General features: G+C 35.1%; 1 pseudogene; it reads right to left on the minus strand.

The window, feature by feature from the left end:
* Positions 1-3,110: 3,110 nt before the first annotated feature.
* LOC138830029 (U6 spliceosomal RNA) lies at positions 3,111-3,208 on the minus strand (annotated as a pseudogene).
* Positions 3,209-6,697: the final 3,489 nt, after the last annotated feature.

The following is a 6,697-nucleotide window of genomic DNA, read 5'->3' on the forward strand; positions in this document are numbered from 1 at the left end:
TAAAAATCTACTTCAGAATTTTAACAGTTCTTTATTATTGATAGGTTTTGAGATGCACTTCACTTCTATACACTTCTGTGTTGCTTCTGTTTTAAATGTTCATATATCTTTGTGTATATATATATATATATATATATATATAAAGGATTTTATATATATATATATATATATATATATATATATATATATATATATATATATATATATATATATAGGATTAGAGATATAGCTTAATGACAGTGCTTATCTACCATGCTTAAGATACCAGGTTCAATATCCACTAGCACAAAAATCACAAATGTAATACAGATTCATATTGGGAAAATGTTTAAGCTGTATCTTAACTGCCACTTTCCAGCACACCAAAATTTCATTCAATGGATACACTAAGTGAAATAAACTAAGGTTAGCAATTTAGTTTACAGAGATCATTTCTACCTAGTTTCTATAATCAGAATGTTGCCTGTTATTACTCAATCTATGATGAAAATAATGAGGTTTCAAAAGTACATTCAGAGTTAATTCTTTCACTTCAGATTTCAACATTAAACCATCAAGGTAGATTCTACATATAGACCATAATTCCAATGAAATCTTGGGTAAAAATCTTGTTGCAGAATGAGTTCCTAAGTGATAATGGTTTTCTCTTTCTGACCACATTTCCAATTTATGAAGTCATAAATGTAACAGTACCAGAAATCTTACTGGCTGTCAAATAAAGAAAAAATAAGAGAGGCTCTAAACTATATTTGTTAACACACCAAGCAGTATATCAGACAAGATATTGTAAAATAAGATCTATACTTTAAGCCTCTTTTACCAGTTAAAGGATTTTTTTCAAATAAGAAAGTAATAGACAAAATACACCATCAAGTTTTCTATTTTAAAATCTAACCACCAGAATTTACCAACTAAGATTGAAAAATAGGAGAATAAACAGGAAAAGGTTCTAAAATCCTATTGGAACAATAACCTGTGATATCACGGGTTATTCCACCAGAGTATGAATGAAGTTTGATTTTAGGGCTAGCCCATCCATTAAACAGATGCTACATTAAACTTAAAGTTGCTTAATAACAAAGTATTTGTGTCATTGGCTATTCTGGTTAAATACACACTATGTTCATTATGGTTAAAACAATAAATATTAATTTGTACTTTAAGTCATAGTTCAGTTGGTTGCATAGCTATTCAGGAAAGCTCTCATTCATCTAAATGGTGACTTACAGAGACAGGATTCTTCCATATTGCAGTTTAACATTTGGAATATGTAGTTTCCAAGGTTGCCACAGAACAGATGCTGGGGAATAAAATACAGGATTTTATGGATTGAGCTGGAAATTGCATATACCATTTACAACTATGTGCTGTTGTCTAGAATTTAACCATATTATTTTACCTTGCTCCAAGAAAGGATTGAAAATATAGTTTATGTACCTAGGAAGACAAAATGGATTTGTGAACATGAGGAATGCTGCTGTAGTTTGATGTTAACTGTTCTTTTTATCTTTGTAGAACATATTAGATACTATGGTAATTTCTTTCCTTTTCTGTATGCCTCAAACTCATGTGGCAAAGGAACACTCACTGCTCTAAAGTATAGACCTAAAAGTTATCTCCAGCTTCTCCCTTTCCTCAGTGCTCCCACAGTCATCAACATTCCCGTGGCTCATTTTTTTCAGCCTATTCCTTTATCACCAGCACCACCAGCTCACGTGTTCAACTAGCCTCTCCTGGAAAGAAATCTCTGCCTCCACTCTGACCTCAACCACAATTTTCCCACCCCATCCATTGTCACTTCCACCAATGCAGAAACAATAACAAATCTTTCTTATCCTAAGACATATTACCACTCTCCTTACCTTTACACTTCAGTAGGTTTACTTCAGGCTCTATAAACTGAGACAACTAACTTTTTGATCCTTTTGCTCAATATTATAGTTTAACCAGTTGTATTATATTCTGACTCCAGGACGTCTTTACTGTCTATATTTTGCTGCACCCTACTTTCCAGACTCTTGTTCTCTATTACTTAAACATATGCTTCTGTGGCAGAAAAACAAACATTTTATTCTGCTGAAAATTTTCAGACTATTTTCTTCTAGTTTCAGGGAATAACCAATAAATTCTCATCATCTAAATCACCTATCTCCATAATGGCACATCAGAATTTCTTGATCCTAACTGTAAGTTGGTACTTACTGTTGAGCCTTCCTCTATGGTCACATTCTCCTTATTCTCCCCAACTTCTAGTAACTACAATTCTATTCTCAACTATGACATCAGCTTGGATAAGGTGGGGAAGTGAGGGTGGGGACGTTTTTTCTTTTCATCTTCTCATGACAGTTAACATGATATACTGAGTTTTATTTTAGAAAGGTATATTGTTTTGACTAATAAACCAAAATTAATAAAAAGATAATAATGATAATAACAGTGATTTGAAGAACAAAACTAAAAAATCAGTGGCTTGACAAAAGTTTGTTTCTTCTCTCCTAAAGTCCAAATTAGGTATTCATGATAGTCAAGCAGCTCTTCTCTTGATGTAGGAATACAGATTCTGCCACGGATTCTGCTTAACTTTGATATTTGGCTTCCAGTGTCACTAGTGCAAGAAGAGAAAGGATAATGATTAGGAGAGTTTTGTAGATGAGGCCTGAAAATAGCACATATCATGGGACTGACAATATTACATGGCTAGAACTCTTTTACATGGCTACACATAAAAATCAAAGTAAGGTGTGAACTCAAAGGATACTGGATCTGAAAAATAGCTTTCCTTTAACTATTTTCCTATCACTCCAGCTCCTTCCTCCTCTGCATATTTCTAGTATTTTCTAGAACCTTCCTGATATGCTGCATCAAACTCTGAACTGGACTCTGTTAAATATCTCACAATATCTCCTACAACTACAAAACTGCTCTGCACACTAAATGAGTTCCTTACATATGGACTAAGGAGACAAACAATAATCTCTTAGGAGCTATTAAAGTATATATAGGCATTTCTTCATATTCTAAGTGGTCCCAGACTTCTAGAAATAGAGAGTTTGGCTCTACACATTTTATTATTCCTTTCCTTGCCATATAGATATACACTTGCAATATTTTAAAATATGAAATGCTTTAGCAATTTGTTTGTCATCCTTATACAGGAGACATGCTAATCTCTGCATCATTTTGATCTTAGTATACAGTATATGTTGCTGTAGCAAGTAGTTGATATTGCTTTCTATTGCCTTCAGCATGTTGATGCTCTAGTCAGCCCTTCTTTACTGTTTCTACAATATGCAGCAATGGATTCTACAACATATACAATCAAATAAATACAATCTCTAACAAATGTAATTATTCCATATTATATATTACATTGTTATATATTAATGTAATTACTAACATATATTTGATTATAGTTTACAAGAGAATAAATAAATGCGAAATTGTTCATGCTGTGGCCCCTGGGAGCACTTGTTCACTTTGCTGATGCCCATCCCTAAAATAATATAAACTTGTCTTCTTTCCTCTCTTCCTACCATTACCATGTGTTCATTGAAGAGTATTTAATAAATGAAGTCATCTAAGAATTCTAACCAAATCTACAATTTTATCAGCAATTCACCTTTATATTATCCCAATAAATCAAGACAGAAAGAGATGAAGAAGAAGAAATTAGAGAGCTAAAGAAGTCTTAAAAGTGTGGTGGATATTAAAGCAGATAGTTGTGACAGAGCTATGATAGACTTTTCAATAGCATCCTAGTTAAACCATGACAAGTCTATACATCCCAAGAATTTCATAATGCCTCTTCTTTAAACACAACATAAATATGGAAACATACATATAATTGCATCAAATCAACTTCATGAAGAAATAATATGGCTTGTCAGAGGTGTCTATCTGAATAGCATTGAATAGAGGCACAAATCTATTTCTAAAAGGAAACTAGAAGAATAATTCATGTATTTTTTAAACAAAAGTGGTAACAATTTCCATGATAAAGGGAAAAATACTTCAAATATTTCCAAGAATATTAAAGTCCATGGGCTCAGTCAAAATTTCTATGTACCAAAATCAATATCATTGTATAAGATAATGTTTGTAGAAGTTGTCATTTTAATTGACTTCTGTTCCCTTGGCCATTATTTTTATCATCACAGTGATTAAGGTGCTTTGAACTAAATGTTAATTCAATGTAGTCTGAAATGAAGCAGAACAAAATTTCTTTAAGCCACACTGACCGCTAGAGACACAAGATTATAAATATGCTGGAGTAAAATAAAAATGCATCTCAACAACATCAACATGAGTAAAATGGGTTTATATTTTGTCACAAGTAAGCACAATAAACTGAACTGTATGTAATACTCCACTAAATATACAGCATTGCAAGTTATTAAAATTTCACTGCAAAGACAAAAAGACAGAGGCAAAGAGAAATAATCTAGACCAAAAAAGACTTTGCAACAACTGAAAATGCCCAACTTTGCAAACAATTGAAATGTATGTACCGATTCAAGCCAGCCCAGGCAGGAAAGACCGTGAGACTCCTATCTCCAATAACCACCAGAAAACTGGAAAAGGTGCTGTAGCTCAAGTGGTAGAGCGCTCACCTTGAGCTGAAGAGCTGAGGGACAGCACCCAGGCCCAGATTTTAAGCCCCACGACTGACCAAAAAAAACAAAAACAAAAAACTATTTTCCAATTTGAAAAGCAACAACAAAATCAAAAAGAAATCTACATTAAATTTACCTTTTAAAAATCCTCTATTAGCCAGGTGCTGGTGGCTCTTGTCTGTAATCCTAGCTACGTCTGTAATCCTAGCTACTCAGGAGGCTGAGATCTGAGATTCATGGTTCAAAACCAGTCCAGACAGGAAAGTCTGTGATACTCTTATCTCCAATTAACCACCAGAGAACCAAAGTGGTGCTGTGGTTCAACTGATAGAGCACTAGCCTTGAGCTGAAAAGCTCAAGGACAGCATCCAAGCCCAGAGTTCAAGACTCATGACCAAAAAAAAATCCTCTATTATTATATAATTAAACTGGTTCATAGAGTACATCACTGGTAAAGATGGTTATATTTGGTGTTGAATGTCACTGTAACAAAGGATAACAAAGTGAGCAGCTTGCAGCACACACACAGAAAAATGAACACTCTCACAGTTTTGGAGATTAGAAGGCTGAAGTCAAAGGTGTCAGCAGAACTTTGCTCCTCCTGCTTATTTCTAGCTTTTGTGGTGGCCATGAACTTTTCACATTCCTTGTCTTGCACTTTACCACTCTGATATCTTCTTCTAGTATCTTCTCTCTGCATGTATCACTTTATTTGTCTCTTTCCTTTTAAGGATGCTGATCATTTCTGATAAATGTACCACTCTACTCTCATGTTAATTTTAAGTAATACTACTTCCAAAGAAGGACATAGTCTGAGATACTAGGTTAGCACTTTATCATACTTTTGAGAAGCATACATTTAAAAATGATGATATCAGGCAGGCACTGGTGGCTCACACCTGTAATCCTGGCTACTCAAGGGGCTGATATCTGAGGATCATGGTTCAAAGCCAGCATGAGCAGGAAAGCCTGTGAGATTTTAATTTCCAATTAACTACCGGAATTGGTGCTATGTGCCGGAACTAGCCGGCAACGAAAGGAACTCCTGATTTAGGGGGCGAGGACGGAAAAATAAAGACATAAGACAAAGGATGGGGTTGGGAGGTCTGCAGCTCAAGACTGCAGCCCCGTTTATTTTTAACTCTCCTTATTTATACTATTAGAAGTCAAGAGGTAACCTAAGGTCACCATAGTGCAGAAAAGCAAGAAAAGTCTTTAATAAAAACAAGGGTGCAGAAAGAAACAAGACAAGGTCAACTGATAGAAAGTAAAGAAAATTCTACAGACATAGCAAGGCAAACCCGGACACCTGGTGTTATTCATGAAAGCCAGGTCCTTGTATGTGCCTTCAAGTGAGCACAAGGGTCAAGATGACCTTGGAGTTTTACTGTCGGCTCCCAACAGCTATGGGTCCAAATGATGTAGTGCTAGCCTCAAGTAAAATAATCTCAGGGAAAGCACCCAGGTCCTACGTTAAAGCCCAAGACCAGCAAAACTAATGATGATACCTATCACTGATTATGGGAAAATACATGTGCAGAGAAACCTGACAGATCTACTCTAATAACAACAGAGGCTGGAGGGGATGTGGACAGAAGGGAACCTTACTACATTTTTGGTGGGGGTGTAAACTTGTTCAACCACTTTGGAAAGCAGTATGGAGGTTCCTCAAAAGACTCCACATAGAGCTCCCCTATGACCCAGCAATCCCACTTTTGGGCATTTACCCAAATATTTACAAACAAGACCACACTAAAGCTACCAGCACGACTATGTTTATTGCAGCATTATTTACCATAGCTGACATATGGAACAAACCCAGATGCCTCTCAGTAGATGAATAGATCAAGAAAATGCGGTGTATATATACACAATGGAATTCTATGCCTCCATCAGAAACAATGACATTGCCCAATTTGTTAGGAAATGGAAAGACTTGGAAAAAATTATATTAAGTGAAGTAAGCCAAGCCCAAAGAAACATAGGTTCCATGGTTTACCTTATTTCCAATATCTAGTATATGTATGAGTCAAGCAGAAAAGGTCAGATAAGGTGATGTTAGGAAAATGAACCCTAAGATATGT

This window comes from Dipodomys merriami, unplaced genomic scaffold (genome assembly GCF_024711535.1).
Source record: "Dipodomys merriami isolate MVZ:Mamm:240054 unplaced genomic scaffold, mDipMer1.0.p SCAF_1808, whole genome shotgun sequence".
Classification (NCBI taxonomy): Eukaryota; Metazoa; Chordata; class Mammalia; order Rodentia; family Heteromyidae; genus Dipodomys; species Dipodomys merriami.